The sequence below is a fragment of the Mustela putorius genome, unplaced genomic scaffold (assembly GCF_011764305.1).
Source record: "Mustela putorius furo isolate JIRA1106 unplaced genomic scaffold, ASM1176430v1.1 tig00003899_pilon_pilon_pilon, whole genome shotgun sequence".
In the NCBI taxonomy this organism is placed as follows: Eukaryota; Metazoa; Chordata; class Mammalia; order Carnivora; family Mustelidae; genus Mustela; species Mustela putorius.
Window position 1 is genome coordinate 15,283,455 of NW_025422048.1, and position 22,362 is coordinate 15,305,816.

Consider the following 22,362-nt stretch of genomic DNA (forward strand, 5'->3'; position numbering starts at 1 on the left):
GCCAGACTCCAAGGGTGTAAAATACGTAAAACTCCTTAACTGGCGAAATCTACTGCATTTACTTTGAAATGCATCCAAAGAGAACGTGAATTTATGGATAGACAGTGGGATGCGTAGAAATGGTGACGGAAGAAAGCAAAACCTTAATGGTGGACCTAGATGATGGGTACATAAGTGTGCACCACAAAGTCACTTCAGCTTGGAAAGTCATCATAAGATGTTAGGGGAGAATAAAGTCTACATAAGCAAACATTTCAAAACACAACTGCAGCCACATACAAGCGGGTACTGGCTTCGGAAACGCATCTTAGATGACAAGCACAGAACGTGGTACGGTCTGGAACGAAGGGACGGTGAGTACCACCGCCTCCAGCTCAAAGAAACCTGCCAAAGCCACCAGAAAGCTTTTCGGGCATAATCCAAGAAGCCCTGAAAAATCTCACTGGGAACTGCAACGCTGCGGACTTAGGTTGAGCAGTCTGAGCTATGGGCCAAGAGAGAGACCTTTTAGAAGGTTCTCTGATCCATTTACTCGGCCCCATCTGAGGAATGAGACAGGAGCCAGCCTCTGGCTTCTTAACTACCTTTCCCCCTTTTATGGCCATTTCAAGCTAAAAGTATATACTTACCACTTTCCAGATTCCTAAAGGTACTAGAAAAAAAAAAAATCTAAATATAACAGATGGCTAAGCGCTCATGGTAACTAGAAACCAAACTGTAACTTCAGCTTTCTTAGGCCAAGGCCTTAACACCAGGGCTTTAGTGCAATGCTCTTGCTGAAGACCTTTTGTCTTTATTCCCGTAACAGAAATATTACCCTGGCTTTGATGGATGACAGATAGGTGTTAACCAAAATTTTATTTTAAGTTGACATGAATAACCTTTACTTATTTTCAAGTCAACTGGTAAGTGTTCCCCAGTATGTTAAAATTTAATATAAAACACCGCTGATGTGGTGCTGAAGAGGTCTGCTGCTTTTTGTCAGTTTTTTAATTTTTATTTTTTAATTTTTTACAAAGATTTTATTTACTTATTTGACAGAGAGAGAGAGATCACAAGTAGGCAGAGAGGCAGGCAAAGAGAGAGGGGAGGAAGCAGGCTTCCCGCTGAGCAGGTATCATGACCTGAGCTAAAGGCAGAGGCTTAACCCACTGAGGCACCAGGCACCCATTGTCAGTTTTTTTTAATAGTTCAGTACACTTTGAAAAGTCTAATTTCAACGTTGGTGAAACCTCTGCCACATTTCTATGAATTCTAGGGTTCCACGGAATGTAATGGGAAAATCAATGGAATGGAGGGACCCATGAGGTACCTGGCAGGCTCAATCGCTAGAGTGCGTGACTCTTGATCTCGGGTTATGAGTTTGAGCCCCACACTGGGCACGGAGATGACTTAATAATAAAATCTTGGGGGGGGGGGGGAAGAACGGAAGGACACTATACGCGTACTGTTAGCGTTTATGAGACCCATGGCCACTGAGCCTTCCCCAGACAGTATGAGAGGTAGTGCACTGCTTCTGAACCTCCTTCCCCATCCCTTGTCAGACCTACCTCGAACCTTCTGCCCCACTAGCCTCGACCCTAATTCTCCAGTTTTCCTCATAGAAACGAGACCCTCAAACTCTACATCCTCAGCTGGCGTTCCAAGTCTCAATAATACAAATCATGTGACCATGCCGCGGGTGGGGAGAGGGGGCGGTGGCATGTACAGGTCGGTGTGCTTGCTGTACTTAGACAACAAACAAAAACCCCCACGTCTGAAAAGGGAGCTTATTTCACATTCGACTTACCGTCTCTTCTTAGCCACTGCCCCAACAAGTGCCAGGACCTTACACATCTGAAAGCAGCCCTAAGGTCAAGGCTGAAACCACATAATGACATGCATGCTGAAGTGTTTGGGGGTGGAGTATAAGGGTGCTGGCGGTTTATGCTGAAATGCCTCCAGAAATGAAGGCAGACTAACACATGGATGGATACATAGATGAAACCGTGAACACAGTGAAATGCTTAATCATAGAATCCGGGGGGTGCGCATATGAACATTTCCTATATAGCTTCAACTTTCCTGCCTATTTAAAAAACTGCATGATAAAAGGTTGGAAACCAATGATGCCCTGCCACAGTGAGGTAGGAGGGACTCTTCTATTCGAGAACTCGCTCCAGTGATGGCTGGTATTAGAGGAATGGGGAGTCAAACAATGATCCTGGGGCAGTCCTCAGTAATAACATGGTAATGCTCTGTAGGGTTTCTAATTCATAAAATGCCCTTCATTCAATTAACGGTTTCTCTAGTCACTGCCTGCAAAGCCTTTAGCACTGAGTCAGAGCTGACATGGAGGGTATCAGAGAAAACAGTACTTCCAGTTTCCTGGGGGGAGGACAGGGGCGCCCGCTCACCTGCAGAGGATCTGTTCCATGACCCTCCATGGATGCCTGAAGCCACAGACAGTACTGGTCCCGACATGGACTGTTTTTTCCTGAATACATACCGATGGTCAAGTTTCATTTGTAAATTAAGCACAATAAGAGATGAATGCCAAAAACTAATAATAAAATTGACCGATGAGAATGATCTACCGTCATAAAGGTTATGCGAACGTGGTCCCTCTCGCAGTATCTTATCGTGGCATGCTCTTCCTCCATGTGGTGCTGGTGGGAAGGAAAATGCCTCCGTGATGAGACAAAGTGAGGAGAAGGACGGAGGCACCCTGATGTGGCATCAGGCTACTTCTGATATTCTGATACCACGTCAGGAGGAGGATCACCTGCTTCCAGGTCACGGCTGACCGCAGGTGACAAAAACCCCAGAAAGTGGAACGTAGTTCAGAGACGGCAGCTCCAAGCAAATCCCTAACTCCCTTTGGGCCTTCGATTGTCCCAGTGCCAAAAAGGGAACACCCAGGAGAGGACCAAAGGAGCTGGGCAAGGTCCTATGTAAAATCCGTAAGGACTGGGGATATGGAGGACACAGCTGGGAACACGAAGGAAGGGTTAAAATAACGGAACACACTGGGTTGTCTCCGGGTTCAAACCTGTCTTGTGAGTCCAATGCCAAGAGGGGAACTCACTTTCTCCATTCCGTGAGCATATGAACCACTTCCGTGAGCAGAAGGCACTATCGATTATGAATCCCCTACCACACGGACACTGACAACTGTGTACACAAACCCATCATAGAATCCACAGAAAAAGCACCACTAGCAAATGTTAAACTTAAAAAAAAAAAAAAAAGAAAAAAAGCACCACTGGCTCTGGAATAGAAACAATTGGTATATCTTATGTAAATGACTAATTCGTAGCCCTGAGGAATGTATAAAAATGGTCCTATCGTATACACACATGACATGGTTAGAGAGGAAGACCACAGATTTTCACCAAACTCCCTTAGGACTGCTGCTTGATATCTTAGGTGAGGACACGTTACGAAACTGTTCACCAGCTACCCGGCTACCCCTGTGGAAGACACGGGATAGGAAGGACGGAGCTCATCTGGAGGACGGCACAAGAGAGGGAGGCGGCTGTTCTACATAAATTTTTGAATATTTCATCCTTTTTAGTTACATTGATCTGATTCCTAGAGCTGTTTCAACAAAATGGAAATACTCACAATTATAATAAATTACGACTAGCATTAGCATGGTTCTCCACGCCGGGCTTTCACGTAAGGCTGACAGGATAAGCATGATGGTGACAATGACAATAAGGAGGATAAAAAGTGCTACTCTTTCTCAAAAGCACTGTCAAGGGCTTCAGCCTTCAGGGTTTGAGGTCTGCGAAAGCTCTGACCTCAGCTGGGCTTATTGTACTGACCACGATAAAATGTACATGATTTAGCTGTGTGTGACCTTAATCTGAGAAGTTTCAAACCTAGGACTTAAGTGACTATCCAACATTCATCTCCCAAGTATGGATCTCTTTACAGGCGAGCATCTGTTGTTGGCTTCTCAAGACTTTGTCCTATTAATAGACGAGTTGATGATGGAGAAAAGTCTTAACACAACTTCCACATCCATGGAGTTTTACGATGTTAAAAAGTCTTAATAAAAACATTAAATATTCACAAGTTCCTACTCGACCTGGACTGAATTTGATGACATATCTAATCCCTAATATTTCACTGTGGAATAAGGATGCAACACACTTATGTCACCTCCTGCCTTGGCCTTCACGCCATGCGTGTTAGTCATGGATGGGCTCCTTTGCTATGGTTTAAAAGAGAATTTGCATATATGAATTTGCTCCTAGAAAAGATATAAGGACCTGCAAACAGGTAAATTCTCCACGAAAAGATTAACACAGTATATACAAGCCTTATATAAAGGAAAGAACTCTGATGTGATTATGGATAAATCATTAAACTTCCTAAAACGGGAGTATCCTTCAAAGTCTCAAAGCATCGTATGGGAGATGATGCAAAATTTTAACAGTCTGAACCAACTTTAGTCCAAGATGGCTTGACACGAGCTACCTTGGAGGTCAGACTTCCCAGGCCTTTGTTTTACATCGAGTGGATACATTAGACTTAAATTGCAGTGTACAAATCTAGCTTCTTCCATGGGAATCCTTGTCCAACCCAACCTTTATTATGGACCTCCATGCCTCAGTTCAATATGCTTAAAGTCTGAAATGTGGTTTAAACATGTACATGCATGTGGATTTATAATCCTAGAATGGATAAAGAAGATATGTTTTAAAAATAAAGAAATGCGTAACGTCCAATCAACGTTCCTTCCCATTGACTTAACTTTTCTTACAAATGGTTCTCTTATAGAAAGTTCTTATGGACTGTTCCTTCACATTATCTATATAGTACTTTATTTCACTGAAAAGAAAATGGTTTCCTGGGGCTATCAGTAATGTTGTGTGTATGTGCACATTTCTGTAGAAGATTTCTCATTTCTTTACAAGTGCTACACGAACTTTGAAGACGGCCAAAGAGTCCAAGACTCTGGAGATCCCACTTTTCAAGAGACCTGTGAGGACCCTTCCTCTAAGTGAGGTAGTATCCCTCCCCCAGGGAAAATGAATTCCTTCTACATCAGAGGCTGGGAAAGCTAGGCCGTGTACAAGAGGTCAAAATTAAGTCCATTAAATCTCAGCACTGGACTTAGTCACCATAGAGACAGGGGAGATAAATAAACCAGTAACCTTAACAAATGGGCTGCACCTTTGCCAGACAGATCTCTGACTTACCATTATTTTTACTTAAGCATCTCTCAGTCCAAACATAACGGACGAGGAAGACTACAAAACCAAACAGAACTGGGCCCAAAAGCAATAGGAACGCTCATGCAGGCAAAGGGCAGGCAAAGAGTCAAGAGCTACCCGCCCCCCCACCCAGTAATGTGCTCTCTGTTCCCCTTGAACAACGATTGCAACATGAAGCTCTAGAGGCAATGACATATGGGGAAAATATGCGGTGCTCAAGCCAGAGGAAACCATGTCAGAAAAGAAAAACAGACATGAAGTAACTGACCTAATTAAAGGAGAAGAGTACACTTCCAGCAGGGAAACAAGTCGATCTGCCACAGGGAACCCGGCTGGGTAGGGGGCGCTGTACAGAGGCTCAGGACGGCAGAGGGGACTCTGTAACTTAGCTCAAGGCCACCAGAAGAGGAACCAGGCATAGTCCTTGCATTGCGGCCCCACTGATGCTCTACTTATGGGCACCCAGAGCCTTCAGACAGCGAGATTTGCGCCCTGGCACTGCTACCCGGGAAGAGAAAGCTCGGAGACAAAGATTTACACTCGACCACGTAGGTCACCAAGATGCCTCTCTACCAACCACAGAGAACAGAAGAAAAATGGGGAAAGAGAAGGAAAAGGGAAGAAAACCGAGAGTGGAAGATGATGGAACAAAGCAGCAAGTAGGAACTCTATCCTCAGAACCCCAGGCCTAGGCTCTAGGCAGGAGTCCCCACCAGATCTCGTAGTCTCATAGGTATTTACTCAACACCAACAGCTTGTGACACCGGTGGAGGAGGTGAAAGCTGGGGAAGCTCGACCTCGAGGCGGGCCATAGACCTGCGGTACAATGTACAAACCGCAGACAGTAATATGGAGAAAACCTCAAACGACGTGATCCCTCTCGCTCTTGTCCACATGCACGTGGCTCTTTACCAGGCTGTCATCACAGCACACAGACAGATGTGCATGGCGTGTGTTAGGAAGGCCGTGTTGTTCAGTCCTTCCATACCGCTCTGTATGCCTCAAGATGATCATCTCAGGCCGATTCGTGGAATTCCACCGCACAGCTGTATCCTAATGGCTTAACCAAGACTCCTTCTAGAGTCCTTAAACCAATTCTCTAATGTTGGACATGTAAATCCTTTCTTTTTGTCCATGAGAATACCTGTGATAAATACCTTCATTCTCTTCTTAGAACAACCTGTTTCTTAGAACACAGTTCCCAGCATAGGATCACGGGACCAAGGGTACCAAACTTTGGGACCTTGGCCACAAACTGCCAAATCATGTTCCAGAAGGCTTATTACCAGCTTCCAGCACCACCAGCAGTAAGTGTTTCTCAGTTTCGAGGCAACCAACTGTATGAGCACTAGGTTTTCCTTTTGTTTCTGTTGACTTAATAGGTGAAAAATATATCTTCGAGATGTTTGAATATGCTTTACCTTTGCACACCAAAGAGGCTGAACGTTTCTGCAGGCATTTATTTGCTCTGCAAGATAACAGTGCATTTCTCACCCTTCTACCTCGCTACAGAATTCACTCAAACAGCAGTTAGGCAGTACCTACCACTGTACCTAGCTGCAGAATTCATTCACCTGGAGGTTACAGAACACCTACCATCCCACCTACCTGGAAAATTCAATCAGCTGCTGGTTCGGGAACACCTACCATCGTACCTAGTAGCAGAATTCATTCAGCCGGTGGTTAGGGAGTATCTACCATTGTACCTAGCTGCAGAATTCACTCAGCCAGTGGTTAGGGAGCACCTACCATCAGGCGGCACTATCTCGGCACATTCTGTGCATGATATGGAAATTAACTATCTTACCAAAGGCACCACACTTTTCTCCTGGTGTTTTCCTTTCCTGAGTTTTTCCTAGCTTTCCTGAGATTTAATTAACAAGAAATATACACGCTGCAGGTAGAGAGCATGATGACCTGACATGGGCTTATGCTGTGCGCTGATTACCACTGCCGAGTTAGTTAACATATCCGCCACCCCAGAGTTCCTGTTTCTTGTGTGGGTGCTTAACAACACTGAAGATCTACTCTCAGAAAATTTTATGTATTTGAGCCTGTTGATACTCTTCCTTTCTGACTACCACTCTCACTATATAGCTTACAAGGCTAACATTTATCCAGGGACTTGGTAACTGTCCTATTTTCTGTGGTCTTACTTACAAGTTTTCTAAGCGTCTCATAAATCTATTCTCTTACAAAATTCACAATTCCAATTCCTACTTCACTATTCTTGAGCTTTAACACATGTAGCTATTTTACTGTAGATACTTAAAGCATGTTTTAAAATAAAAAAATTATCTTTTATATGGCTATGTTATATTAAAAAACTGACTTCTGGGGTGCCTGGTTGGCTCAGTTGGTTGGGTATACAGCTCTTAATTTCAGCTCGGGTCATGATCTCAGAGTTGTGAGACAGAGCCTGGGGTCGGGCTCCACATTCACCAAGGAGTCTGCTTGGGATTCTCTCTCTCCCTCTCCTTCTGCCCCAACCCACCTCACCCCCCTCCTCAAATAAATAAATCTTTAAAAAAAAAAATAGCTGACTTTCTAAACTTACCCTACTGGTGGACTAAACTAGAAGAGAACTAGAAGTGAACTCAGGTTTACCTATGAAGAATCAACCACAAACAGCCTGTCCAAGATCTCCTCTCTTTCTTGGGCCAAAGAAAAATATACATAGAAATGTCACTACGTGAGGGGCATCTGGGTGGCTCAGTTGGCTGGGCATCTGCCTTCAGCTCAGGTCATGATCCCGGGGTCCTGGGATCGAGCCTCACATTGGGCTCCCTGCTTAGTGAACTGGCTTCTCCCTCTCCCTCTGTCTGCTGCTCCCCCTGCCGTGCGCATGCTTGCTCACTCTCTCTCTCTGTCAAATAAATAAATAAAATCTTAATAAAAAAGAAAGAAAAGAAACATCACTGCATGAGCTTTTCCTTAGGATTTCTTTAGGGTTGAGTCCCCTTGCTGGTCCAAGGGGCATGCGTCCTCGGACTAGCCAGTGGTACAATCCAGTGTTTACTGGAACTGGGAAATCTCAGGCCCTTCTCCCAGACTTCCTGTGTTAGAATCCAAGTATGAAAGTTTGAGAAAAGCTGGGGGAAAGAGCACAGGAATCCCCCAAACTCTGTTGATGCTCAATCAGATACCATGAGGAGGTAGCTCTCTCCTCAAATGTTTACCCTCAACTCTTTTGGTGGAACCAATCTCTACACCCAACGTGGGGCTCGGACTCACAACCCCACCCAGGATAAGAGTGGCATGTTCTACTGACTGAACCAGCCAGGTGCCCGACCCTCAACCCTTTCAATGCAGTCTCTTAAGTTAAAATGAGTACCACCCAACCTCATGTACCTGAAAATTAAAAGCTAATACTTTGAGAGAAAGGATGGCTCTCCATCTGGAACCTCAACTTCATCTAAACCGGAGGCTGAAAACTCACACGCCTCTAAGAGCCAAGCAGCTCTTCAAAATGAGTAAAACACTCCGATAACAGCCACCAACGCCTGTCCCTGGCGACGGGGAGGTTGAGAGAGTGGCAGAGGCTCTGGCAAACTTCGGAGCCTGCCTTCCACCTGAAGACACAGCAACTACTCGGCTCCTCAGCCGGCTGTTGCCCAACAGGAATGCAGGCTCCATGTGGCCAGATCTTCTGATATTTCAAAAGAAGCTGGAAGTCTGAGTCTTTAAAACATGTGCAATCTCTCAATTTTTAAATGCTGGCAATTCACTTAAAATTTTAAAAAGAACACCTCTGTGTGCCAGATTCAGCCCACCAGTTTGAGACCTTGGCTCTAGACTGACGATTTCCAAATTCCTTAAGCTTGTGAACCCATCTGTGCTGGTTTTCATGCTTACTTGCCAGGGCACCAAGAAGAGAGGTCACATCAATATAAATGGTACAAACCAAATCACTATGACTACTATACTTTAAATTTTTGTTTTGTGAATATTACTAACTGCCAAATAAATCAATAATGAAAGTGACCATATGTCAGTGATACAAATATTTCCTAGATGTGAAATACATGTTTAATTCATTAACAACATTGTCACTACAACAGAAACAAATACATAGAATACACAGCTCAAGGGTGCCTGGGTGGCTCAATCGTTAAACGTCTGCCTTCGGCTCAAGTCATGATCCTAGGGTCCTGGGATGGAGCCCTGCACTGGGCTCCCTGCCTGGCGGGGAGCCTGCTTCCCCTTCTCCCACTCCCCCGGCTTGTATTCCCTCTCTTGATGTCTCTCTCTGTCAAATAAATTAAAAAAAAATCTTAAAAAAAAATACCCAGCTCATGGGTGTGTTAAGAATTATGGTGGGTTCAGAGCACCTGGCCAGCTCAGTCAGAGGAATATAAGACTGCTGATTTCGTGGTTGTGAGTTCAAGCCCCATGCTGGGTGTAGAAAGGACTTCAGTGAACAAATGAATGAATGAATCGGTGAACAAACAAGTAAATAAATACAAAGTTTAAAAGAAAGAAAAAAAGAGTTATGTTGGGTTGAAGTTTTTGCTCCAAGTAATTTCATAATTAAAAGGGGGTCAAATGACAAATAGCGTATTAAACATAAGTTGGGGGACGCCTGGGTGGCTCAGTTGGTTAAGCAGCTGCCTTCGGCTCAGGTCATGATCCCAGCATCCTGGGATCGAATCCCACATCGGGCTCCTTGCTCGGCAGGGAGCCTGCTTCTCCCTCTGCCTCTGCCTGCCATTCTGTCTGCCTGTGCTCGCTCTCCCCCCCCCTCTGATAAATAAATAAAATCTTTAAACATAAGTTGGGATTCATTATTATCTAAAAACCAAAATATCCTCATATGAAAACTGCAAAGTCCATTTTCCTAAACTGTTCAATTGTTTCGAAGCAACCTTAAACAACAGAGTGTGAAATACACAATTTACATTTGTTTCCATTTTAGGGCATGTGGGTTCCAGGCAGGGCTGCTCCCCCAGCATTAGGCTTACATACTTCACTATCTGCATGTGTCTCACCCAAGGCGGCATAAATCACAGGCCCAGAGAGCACACCGGCAACAGGCACGTTGAACTGCGCCCCTGAACCTACCCGGGCCTACACGATACTGGGCAATTGAATTAAAAAGGAAAACCAACTGTCAGCTTCCCCATCTGCAGGCAGGAAAAGCATCCAGGGATGGCCTACACTTGGGGAGCACCAGACCAAAATGTAGTACTACTGTCCTTGGCCCGTGCCTACACGCTTGGCCTCGTACACAGTAGGGCTGAAGGAATGAATCCACCAGGATGAAGCAAGTTACAGCAAGCAGCGCGGGGGCCGCTGTGCTGCTTCCCGTCAAGCCTGTAGATTCCCGCCGTGGGGAAACCGCATTCGACAGCCTCCATGAAGCCGCCTGTTAAACTCACTGCTCTAGAAGGAAACCCACAGATGCTGAGCTTTGGTGAAATTAAAGATGCCGCCGGGGTGGTTTAATATCACAAGACCACTCTGAGTACGTACTCAAAAGCCTCCAGTGAAAATGTTTCCCTCCCAGAATACACACTTTCCACGGAAGTGGCCCCAGTGCGGCAGCCTCTGCTCCTCAGACAGAGGGCACCGGGCTTCCAGCTGCCCTCAGGGTCCTCAGAGGACACTGGGAGTCACGGTTCTGCTCTGGTGTTCTCTGGGGCAGGGTGGAGGGACCTAAGATTTCATTTGAAGACAGGTTTCTATCATTAGAAAAAACAAAGTTTGAAAACCACCCTTCTAGGTAAAGGCTACAGATGGCAGCCACGGCAGGGTTGGGACCCTCGGAGGGGAGAATCGAGCACTGGTGGCCAAGAAGCTGCAGATGCTTTGGTCTGTGGCCAGCTGGAAGCCCCAGGCCCCGGGAAGATGTTCCAGCTTCCATGTAATTGAGGAAACTGACAAACCTCGCATTCAACAGTCCTAAAAATCTGTCCTACTTTTTTTTTTTATTCTTTAAGGTGTGAATATATAGATTTCAAAACGTGTGAAGAATTCTCCAGCAAGTGGGTGTCAAGGAAACAGCAAGGGCCAGCTTGCGAGCCTCTACCCTCACTGAAATCAACGGCACACACTGCATGTGAGAGTCCTGAGTAGTCTGGGGCCGGCACACACTGCATGTGAGAGTCCTGAGTAGTCTGGGGCCGGCACATGTCAGCTCCTCTCCCACAAACGTGGGGGGTGGGAGAAGGCTGGGGCCCGGAAAGCACAAAGCCGGGGGCCCCTGACTACTCTGGGCCTGGATGAGCCATCTCTGAGATGTGCAAAGGTGACTATGCCGACTTTCCGGGAGAGCCCTGAGCCACCGAGTCGTCCCAGAGGACTGGGACGTTTTGGCCACAGGACTAAAGGAAGCCAACCGAGGATGTGTGCTAATGAGACGGTTGCCCAATCTGGCCCTTCACACCCATGCAGCGGTGCTCTGAACTTCGGTTCCCATCCGCAAACAGCACGCTGGCCCCTGCCGATGTAACCCCTTGGAAGCCCCCTCGGGCACTCCTACCCCAGATCCTGCAAGGCCAGCAGCGCACACCTTGGCTCGCTGCACCCAGGACAGCTGACTGAGTCAGCCCGACCCTCCCACGAGGTCGCCTGGGCACCAAGCCCCTCCCTCGATGCCACCGCTGCTTTGCGGAGCTTTCCTGCTCCCTACTGTCCACGTTGGGACATGAGCGCCTCGGGGTTCCCGGGCAGCTCTTCTAACACTTCTGTTGTACCTGGCACAATCACTTTTCATGGCCCCAAATTAAAAGCAAGTGAGATTTTTTTTCTCCCCCTTGAAAAGACATTCCCCAGAGCTAATATTTAGGATAAGTAGGGATACTGGTCGGATCAATTAAAATGAATCCTCTTCAATCTACTATACAAATAAAGCTTTTTTTTTTTTTTTTAAACAGTGTTGACCCCAACATCACCTATTGGAAGAATGAAAATCAGTGTTTGAATTTGTGGCCATCGGTAAAACTTACCTTGCACTGGACACAAGGAGACTAGGATGTGTCAGCAAGGGCGGAACACAGTGGACGACAACTTCCAATGTGCCTGAGTCAGGAAAAAAATGCGAAGCAAGATGCGAAGTTACCTTTTCAGAAAAGTTAAGAGAATCTTAAAAAAAAAAAAAAACCCACAATAAAAACCCAAAAAATACCCCAAAGTCTACTTCCTTCGAAATGGCTCACAGTAACACCTTCTACTTTGTATTTACAACCCTCAAAGTTAAACTGCCAAGATGTTCCGCATATTTCCCCACTGTCTGTTTATCGCATAACATTCGCACCAGCAGGCGGATCTGGCCCCCTCATTATCAGGCTGCATTAACTCAAACACTCAGCTTTGTTAGCACAGTGAGCTCATGGCCTATTTCAGTTTTAAATTAACATTTGGCAATCACCCGGGTAATCAAAACAAATGACTCAGTCGTTTAGAATAGATTTATTAGTTGAGCCTTACCCCCCCCCCCTTAACATCTTTAGAATATTTTGCCACAGGAGGGATACGATCCAGGCAGAATGTAGAGCACAAGTCACCAGAGGAATATTTAGAGGTGTTGCCATGGAGACAAGGGGCCGCGTGACCACCGAAGTTATCTCCAATCAACAACGGCATTAGGACATTAGGATGCTAGGACATTAGGATGCGGGCTGACAAGGGGGCTCATCCCTGCCTGGGGTGGAGGGGTGGAGGGCTCGCATCGCTAGCAAACAGGTGTGCCCTGTGTTCTTCCTGTCATCCAAGCAAAGACAGTCCCCTGACATGCTGCGCCCAAGCCCTTGACGCCTCCTCAGAGGCACCTCGATGCTCCCTCCCCCCAATTCAGAAGGGCTGGCTGGGGCTAAGGAGAAAAGAGGTGCGTGAAATCCTGAAACCCAGCCCAAGAGTACCTTTAAAACAACTGTGAAAGGGACATGAGCAAATGAGACCGGAGGAAAAGATGGCTCCCTGAAGGGAGGGCCCCTCTGTTCTGTTCCCTGCTCCATCTCCATGCCCGAACAGGGTCTGAGGACACACGGGACACTCTCAAGAGGGATCTATGGAGCCGTGTCCGATGGTGCTCAGTGCACTAAGCCTCTGCCTCTTGGTTTCCGCTTATGGGTAGTGCGATCAAGATCCGGAGGGCCTGACACGGGGGACTCTCTCCCCCTCTGCTCCTCCCCCTGTCCTACCTGTCTAAAATAAATAAATAAGTATTTTTTCCCCCCTGAATAAGTATTATGGAGGGGCGCCTGGGTGGCTCAGTCCTTAAGCATCTGCCTTCGGCTCAGGTCATGATCCCAAGGTCCTGGGATCAAGGCCTGCATCAGGCTCCCCTGCTCAGTGGGAAGCCTGCTTCTCCCTCTTCCACTCCCCCTGCTTGTGTTCCCTCTCTCGCGCTCTCTCTCTCTCTGTCAAATAAATAAATAAAATCCTTTAAAAAAATATCGAACATAGACCGTGGATTATAACCAGGGTCGTGAACGCCCACCTCCCGCCCCCCAACCAACGTTTCCTTGGGCTGCTCACCAAACAAGCAGGGGTTAGAGAGTTTTAAAAGGGTTCGCATACTGGAAAAGAAGTAGCTGGCCCAGTTAGTCCAACAGGCCGACGGGTTCATCTGTGTAGGGATCTTAAAGACAACTGTCATGCTGAAGACAACTACACCCAACTCTAGACGGACAAGGATGCTGACCACAGGGACAGGTTCTTGTCTGCCAGATCCAAAGCCCAGAGGAAGGCCATATGCACCAGCGACCAGAACAAGTCTCTAGCATTCAAAAGCACACGTCTGAAAGTGACTGACTTCAAATACCTTCTAGTCCTCTTCCCACGACTGTTTACCTGGAGCTACATACGAATACGCACGACTCGCTCCATGTTGTGTCTCCTCGGTACTACAGAACCTGCAGGGTCTGTCTCGGAGGCAGGGCCGGAAACCCCACCTTTCTTTCCTGACGGTACTTAGCAGGGCACAAAAACATATACCAAAAGGCTTCAGCCAGTCTCCTTTCCCACTACCCACAACTCATTCACACGGAACTCACGGTTTCTAGAAGGTGCCACACCCTTTCAAGCAACTGGGGTGCGAATGCCGCATGGCACAGCTGTTCACACAAGGGTGCCGGAGTCAGACTGCCTGGGCCCAATCACCCGCCCGGCCTCACGGCCGCTGTATAAACCCCTCTGAGCCTCACAATGGGGAGCCGCCTCACAGAGCGGCTGTCTGGCAGGAGGGCCAGACATGGGAAGCCCCTGCCAGTGCCTCACCGAATAGGAGAGGGGCCCAGATCACCCCCAGGATAGCAGGTGCACAGTAAAAATGTTATCAAACTCGGGTAACGATTTCCTGCGCTGCCATAAGCACTTGGCACCACCTACGCCCCTGCTCAGATTCAGCCCAACGTAAACTTCAAACCCAAACCCATCACACACAAGCATTAATGACCTATTTCATTTTACTCCCCCCTTGTGGAATGGATTTCTCCTGGAACTGGGATTCCATATACACGGGGCTCCACTTGAGGGAATGGGTTCTGGGCTTAAAGAACTGGAAGAACTTCCTCCCACCCTGCCAGTACATTTCCTGCCTCCTTGGTCGGCTCCCCATCTCTACAAGTTCAGGCTTGGAGAGGCTGGATGCGGGGTTGGGGGGGCAGCAAAAGACTGACTTCCCACAGGGAGTCTTTGCCTGCCATGTTCCCACACACCCTCCAGAGGGCAGGAGAGAGAAAGGCCCAAAGGCTGGGCAGGCGGGGCTCTCACACTGGGGCCCACCTTGGGGCCCCCCCACCCCCCAAGTCGGCCGTGCCACAGCTCATGCTTCCCCCTGTCAAGTGCTAGACCACCAAGGACAGGAACAACATGCAGGGAGATAATAACGACCAGCCTCTGCGTCTCCCCTTCCCTTCTCTGTGCTGCTGTGGTCCCGCTGGGGAGGATGAGACACTTGGGGCAGGTGGGAGCCATGTACCCTTCCCGATGTGCGGTGTGTAACCGCGCCTCTGGACACACACGACACGGACTGTACTGACGACTGTGCACAAGTCAAAGAATAAAAACCCAATGGCAGCCAAACATACTGGGTAAAACGTTGATGACAGCGAAGTCAAACCCAAACAATCCAGGGTTAGTCATGCTTTAAAAAAAAACATGTTCGTCTCATCCCACCCTGACAGCATTAATAAGTGCTCATTTCACCATTCACAGGATTCCAGAAGGAGCCAGCAGGTTTATCCAGGTGACATTTAACATACGTAAGCATTCTCCTGCGGGTTTAACAACAGTCTGTCGCGGTCACAGCCAGGGGTGACCCTGTCACTACTGGCAGCCAAGCTTCAGCGGTCCCCAAATCACCCATCAATTGGGTGAATTACGTGGAAAAAATAAAATCCAGAGCCAGCAGCTGTTGGAATGAACCGAAAAGACCAGTTGAATCAATCACAACGGATGAGTCCCACAGATTCATTGTCTCCTCTAAATTCTCTGAAACGTGATTGTCATGGTAACCGCTCCTTAATCACGCTCTTCAGACTATTCTCTCTTACCTCTGAAACCAGAAAAAGACCGGTGAAGCTCAAACATCTTCATCAGGTCCACTCAGCCTGGCAACGGGCAGCTCAGATGGCTCGCTTTTCCTACCTTTTTTTTTTTTTTAAAAAGATTTTATTTATTTATTTGACAGAGAGATCACAAGTAGGCAGAGAGGCAGGCAGAGAGAGAGGAAGGGAAGCAGGCTCCTGGCTGAGCAGAGAGCCCGATGCGGGGCTCCATCCCAGGACCCTGAGATCATGACCTGAGCCAAAGGCAGATGCTTAACCCACTGAGCCACCCAGGTGCCCCCACTTTTCCTACTTTTATCGGGGTGCTCACACTACGGTGGTCAGAGACACTGGCCTATGTACCATTCAGAACACACTTTAAATGCAGTTTCATAAATGCAATAAATACAAATGAGTTGGCCACGGGCTGGTTTATCTGGAGAACTGATAAGCTGGCTCTCATTCAGCAAAATAATTTATTGACAAAAATTAACACAGAAGAAAGATGCCTCGTTTAGCAGTAATTTCAACATAAGCAAGATCTGGAACATCAGCCAATCTCTAACAATATATTAACTTAATAAACAAAAACTGAAAGGATGTTACATTACAGAAACACAGTAAAATCTAATTTTGTGTCTTTATATCAGAATTTAGTATAGAGTATATCACAAAACATACTCTGGAAGATCATTTATTTATTCTACACAAGTTTCTAATCCTCGTTATATATAACAGAATCATAATATTCTTCACAATTTTTTCTTTGTTTTACTTATCTATTATACACAGAGCTGCCTCATTTTCAAATGGCTTGCTTAATGGTAAGTCCATTGTATGAAAGTACTATTTTAGCTTTTTTAAAATTAAAAAAATATTTTAAACTATCCTAGCTGGGTTTTTTGAGACAGAGAGCAAATGGTGGTAGGGGGCAGAGGGAGAGAGAGAATCCTAAGCATGATCTATTCCTCAGGGCTCAATCCCATGACCCTGAGATCACGACAGGAACCGAAATTGAGTCAGATGCTTAATGAACTGAGACACCCAGGCATCCCATTTTATTTTTTTTTTTAAAGATTTTACTTATTTAGCAAAGAAGACATCCAGATGGCCACCAGACACATGAAAAAGTGCTCCATATCACTCAGCATCAGGGAAATACAAATCAAAACCACAATGAGATATCACCTCACACCAGTCAGAATGGCTAAAATCAAGAAGTCAGGAAATGACAGATGCTGGCGAGGATGCGGAGAAAGGGGAACCCTCCTCCACTGTTGGTGGGAATGCAAGCTGGTGCAGCCACTCTGGAAAACAGCATGGAGGTTCCTCAAAATGTTGAAAATAGAACTGCCCTATGACCCAGCAATTGCACTATTGGGTATTTACCCTAAAGATACAAACGTAGTGATCCAAAGGGGCACGTGCACCCGAATGTTTATAGCAGCAATGTCCACAATAGCCAAACTATGGAAAGAACCTAGATGTCCATCAACAGATGAATGGATCAAGAAGATGTGGTATATATACACAATGGAATACTATGCAGCCATCAAAAGAAATGAAATCTTGCCATTTGCAACAACATGGATGGAACTAGAGCGTATCATGCTTAGCGAAGTAAGTCAAGCACAGAGAAAGACAACTGTCATATGATCTCCCTGATATGAGGAAGTGGTGATGCAACATGGGGGCTTAAGTGGGTAGGAGAAGAATCAATGAAACAAGATGGGATTGGGAGGGAGACAAACCATAAGTGACTCTTAATCTCACAAAACAAACTGAGGGTTGCTGGGGGGAGGGGGTTTGGGAGAAGGGGGTGGTATTATGGACATTGGGGAGGGTATGTGCTTTGGTGAGTGCTGTGAAGTGTGTAAACCTGGTGATTCACAGACCTGTACCCCTGGGGATAAAAATATATGTTTATAAAAAATAAAAAATTTAAAAAAAAAGATTTTACTTATTTATTTGACAGATAAAGATCCCAAGTAGGGGCAGAGAGGCAGGCAGGGAGGGGGGAAGCAGGCTCCCTGCTAAGCAGAGAGCCTGATTCGGGGCTCGATCTCAAGACCCCGGGATCAATCACAAGAACCCGGGATCATGACTTGAGCCAAACACAGAGGCTTTAACCCACTGAGCCACCCAGGTGCCCCCCCCACTTTATTTTTATGAATTTATTTTTATTTTTTGAGTCTAGTTGACACACAATATTACATTAGTTTCAGGTGTGTAACATGGGCTCCCCATTATTCTCCACAATTTGGAAAGAGAAAGTTTTGATCCTTACTCAGTTTCAGAAAAGACAGGCTCTATTTTTAAGAGATATCCACTAGATATACTACACGTTTAAAGTTGTGATCACTCTAGATTTTTCCCCAGATTTTTATAGTTCCTTTGGAAAACTAAAAAGTACACACCTTTACCAAAGTTGGAGCAATGAGCCATTTTTTAAACCTTGCACTGAAAGACATGTAACACTTCTAAGAAATATTGAATTTGTTTTTATAGGTTGCCAAACAAGGTAAGAAAAGGTGCCTTGCCTTCCAGATATAGCATGACCTATAAACTAACAAAAGGGGGAAAGGTGAGTGATGCCCCCACCATGACCCAAATAAACACTAAGAAGCTCTTTCCATGGGCCATTTCTGGATGCAAATTTAAAGAATTTTTTGGTCATAAAGGAGGAGATATTAAATACAAATATATTTTTTTATTTTTTGACTGGGCTACGAAAAACATTAAGAATACTTTTGCAACAAAAACAAAAAACAGGGACACCTGGGCGGCTCAGTGGGTTAAGCCTGTGCCTTCGGCTCAGTTCATGATCCCAGGGTGCTGGGATCGAGCCCCATATCAGGCTCCCTGCTGAGCAGAGCTTCTCCCTCTGCCTCTGCCTCTCCCCCTGGTTGTGCCCCCTCGCTCTCTCAAACAAATAAATAAATAAATAAATAAAATCTTAAAAACAACACACAAAAAATAAACAAGTGGGACTACATCATACTAAAATGCTTGAGCACAGCAGAGGAAACCCGTCAACAAAACGAAAAGGCAACCTATTGAATGGGAGAAGACAGGTGCAAAACATGTATCCGATGGAAGCGCATATCCATTACAGAAAGCATTCCCACCGCTTCAGGGCCCAAAGCAAACAATCCAATTAAAAGATGGGCAGAAGGGGCGCCTGGGTGGCTCAGTGGGTTAAGCCTCTGCCTTCGGCTCAGGTCATGATCCCAGGGTCCTGGGATTGAGCCCACGTTGGGCTCTCTGCTCAGTGGGGAGCCTGCTTCCTCCTCTCTCTCTACCTGCCTCTCTACCTACTTGTAACCTCTGTCTGTCAAATAAATAAATAAATAACTCTTAAAAAAAAAATAAAAGATGGGCAGAAGATTTCAAAAGACATTTTCCCAAAGAAGTCATCCAGATGGCCAACAGGTACATGAAAAGATGCTCAACCCCATTCAGCATCAGAGAAATGCAAATCCAAACAATAGTGAGCTTCCACCTCACAGCTGGCAGAACAGCCGTCTGCCGTTAGGAAGAAGACAAGAAACAACAAGCATTGGTGGGGATGTGGAGAAAGGGGCTCCCTTGTGTGCTGTGGGTGGGAGTGGAAATTGATGTGGCCGCTGTGGAAAATACTATGGAGATGCCTTAAAAAAATAAAAAAGGAACTATCGTCTGGCAATTCCACTTCTGGGTATTTAGCCAAAGAAAATGCAAACAGAAACTTGAAAAGGTATCTGCAGCCCCACATTCACTGCAGCATCATCTATGACAACCAAGACATGGGATAAAGAAAATGTGGTAAGGGGCACCTGGGTGGCTCAGAGGGTTAAAGCCTCTGCCTTCGGCTCGGGTCAGATCCTAGGGTCCTGGGATCGAGCCCCGCATTGGGCTCTCGGCTCAGTGGGAAGCCTGCTTCCTCCTCTCTCTCTCTCTCCCTCTCTCTCTCTGCCTACTTGTGATCTCTCTCTGTCAAGTGGGTGAATAAAATCTAAAAAAAAAAAAAAAAGAAAAGAAAATGTGGTAAGATGCAGAGTGGAATATTACTCAACCATTAAAAAGAATGGAATCCTGCCACTTGCAATGACAGGGAATGTAGCTCGAGGGCATTGTGCAGAGGGAAGTCAGAGAAAGACAAATACCAAATGATCTCCCACATTATATGTGGAATCTTTAAAAAAAAAAAAAAAGCTTATAGAGGACAGACAGGTGGTTGCCAGAGGCAGGGGGTTGGGGGTGGGAGAAATGGGTGAAAGGTTAAGAAATAAAACAACAAAGACCAGAGCTATTTTTCTGCATAGATCATTCACAATTGCCAGCAAATGAGCTTGATGAGAATAAAGTAGAAAATGAAAAAATGTAATGAGATTTCAAGAATACATAAAGAATAGGGCTGTCTGGATGGCTCAGTAGGTTAAGCATCTACCTTCAGCTCAGGTCATGATCCTGGGGTCCTGGGACTGAGCCCCACGTCGGGCTCCCTGCTCAGGGGGAAGTCTGCTTCTCCCTCTATCTGTGTTGCTCCCCTCGCTTGTGCTCACTCTCTCTTCAAGTAAGTAAAATCTTTTAAAAAAGCGGAACACTTAAGAATAAAAAAGCCATCTATAACAGAAGAGGGGACACTAAAATTATCAGGCATTGGGAACAAATGTGAATAATGCAAAACCACCAAAGCAAAACAAATCAAAAGGCAAAATCCAGCAAGAAAAATGGAGTGGCAAATATTTGCTAAAGTCAAAAGGTAAAACCTTAACATTCTTGTCCTTTGCCCTAATGTTCAATGGTATTTTTGTTTTGTTTTAAAAATATGAAGATTGATGGCCCTTCAATGACTATTACAACAGCTCCCAGATAAAACAAATGATAAAATAAAAATTCACTTAATTGACTGAGAGGCTCGAATTACTCATTGCCAAGTTTGTGATTTTCCCACAACTCCAAGCATTCTTTCCTTAAGAAATAGGATTGTTTCCCCTGCCATGATGACTGTGGGTAGTTTTCTGGGGGACTACAGTTCTGTATTTTTACATAACTCACTGGGGAATACCTGCTCCTCAAATCAAAGCAACAAGGGACAAAGGATGAACTCAGATCCACAGAATGTGACAGTTCTGATAGAAGCATCTGGAGAGCACCGGCTATCTCAGAAGTTTGAGAGGAAGTACTGGGCAAAGACATTCTAATACTGCCCTCACTCCCACGAACCATCACCCAGTCATGTCTACTCAATCTGCAAAAGAGCCTCCAGACCTTCTCTTCCCTATAATCTCAAGTCCACAACCCTAATTTGGCCCATTATCACTTCACACCTAAACCAACTTCATCAGACATGCCCCTTCTTCATAGAGCTGCCAGAATAATTTTTCAAATGTACCACCGGGAATGCATCCCTCCCTTTTCCCTCAACCTTCCTCCATCGTAATCTAAAGACCAAATTTCCAGCATGAAATTCAAGACCTTCCCATCAGACCCATTTCACCTTTCCCCATTCTCAACTCTAGACTTCTGGCCAAAAGTTTTATCACTGCTGGAGAAGAGCAGGTGCTTTGGCTCATGCCCCCCTCCCCTTAAACCAGAGATTCTCAAATTCTGGCTGCCCCTGCAGAGCTAGAACCACTAGCGATATCTGGGTGCCCCCCCCCAGCCAAATTCCCTCCAAGGAATCTAATGTGTAACCAAATCTGAGAACGACTACCCCGAATGCCTACAGCCTGTAGCTGTGAAAGTTTAGTGGGCATCAGAGTCTCCAGGGGGCATGGGAGTTATTCACACACAAAGTGTTGGGACCCATCCCCAGTGTTCCTGGCTCATTTGGTCTGGGGTGGGCCAATGAATCCGCATTTCTAACAAGTTCTCCGGTGATGCTGCTGGTCCAAAGACCAGCAGTGGCTAAAATTAGGACAGTGATACATATAGATATGTTCTGTAGACACACAACAGTAACTATTGTAGTTACACCTCAGTTGGTAAAAGAGAATGTACCATCTTCTGGAACCTCTTCCATGGTTGGCAAACTTGGGCTAAGAGTCCAGACTTCCGACTCTCTCCTCCTCCCCGTCAGTTCCATACTCTCCCCCACACCCTTCCCGTGTCTCTAACATCTTCTGCAATTAGAATAGAAGTTTTCTTGCTTGAAGAGGTCACTTTTGTTTTTAATAACTCCCCACAGCACCTAGGAAGCTTAGCCAAGTGCCTTACATATAAAGTAAGCGCACAACAAATATTTGCATGATTTCATTTTATGATGTTCTCTGGTTCCTACTTTAGAAAGCTGGGTCTGGCACCCCATGAACTGTTTCCTCACATGTGGGCAACCAGGCGGCCCTGCTTCCATCAATTAGCCACAGAGTAAATCCTTCACATCAGTGTGCACTCTGCTGGATCCACTACAGGGACAAGAATAAGCACACAAAGAAGAATGACAGGGGTTTATAAGGGGACACGACTCAACTTTTGAGCTGTGTCTCAGAAAACATTTACAAAGTACCCCTGGGTTCCATCGTCTCACAGCCCAGTACTGCAGGACAAACCCCATCACCAGGGTAGAGCACTGCTCTAGTAGTGCAAATGCTTAGGCCAACAGTTCCCCAGCTCTTCTGTGATGAGGTCCTCCTTGTTCCTTAACAGAAAATCCACAAGTAACTGAATTACAGGTAAAGAGG

General features: G+C 45.9%; 2 protein-coding genes across 4 annotated transcripts in view; both read right to left on the reverse strand.

Moving 5' to 3' along the window:
* FHL1 (four and a half LIM domains 1) overlaps positions 1-22,362 on the reverse strand; it is a 62,742-nt gene that overhangs the window by 27,310 nt on the left and 13,070 nt on the right. Inside the window, exons 1-2 of one of the 3 annotated variants that reach the window (XM_013046392.2) lie at positions 14,204-14,221; positions 12,155-12,227 (exon numbers count right to left, since the gene is read on the reverse strand). The exons of 1 other annotated variant lie outside the window; for it this stretch is intronic. The gene's annotated coding sequence lies outside the window, so the exon portion shown is untranslated. Of the gene's footprint in view, positions 1-12,154; positions 12,228-14,203; positions 14,222-22,362 lie in introns of those variants that run through there. One more of the 3 variants, XM_045068205.1, reaches the window with a different exon arrangement.
* Positions 1-22,362, reverse strand: part of LOC123388467 (basic proline-rich protein-like) — a 48,262-nt gene that overhangs the window by 12,312 nt on the left and 13,588 nt on the right. The gene's annotated exons all lie outside the window — the stretch shown is intronic.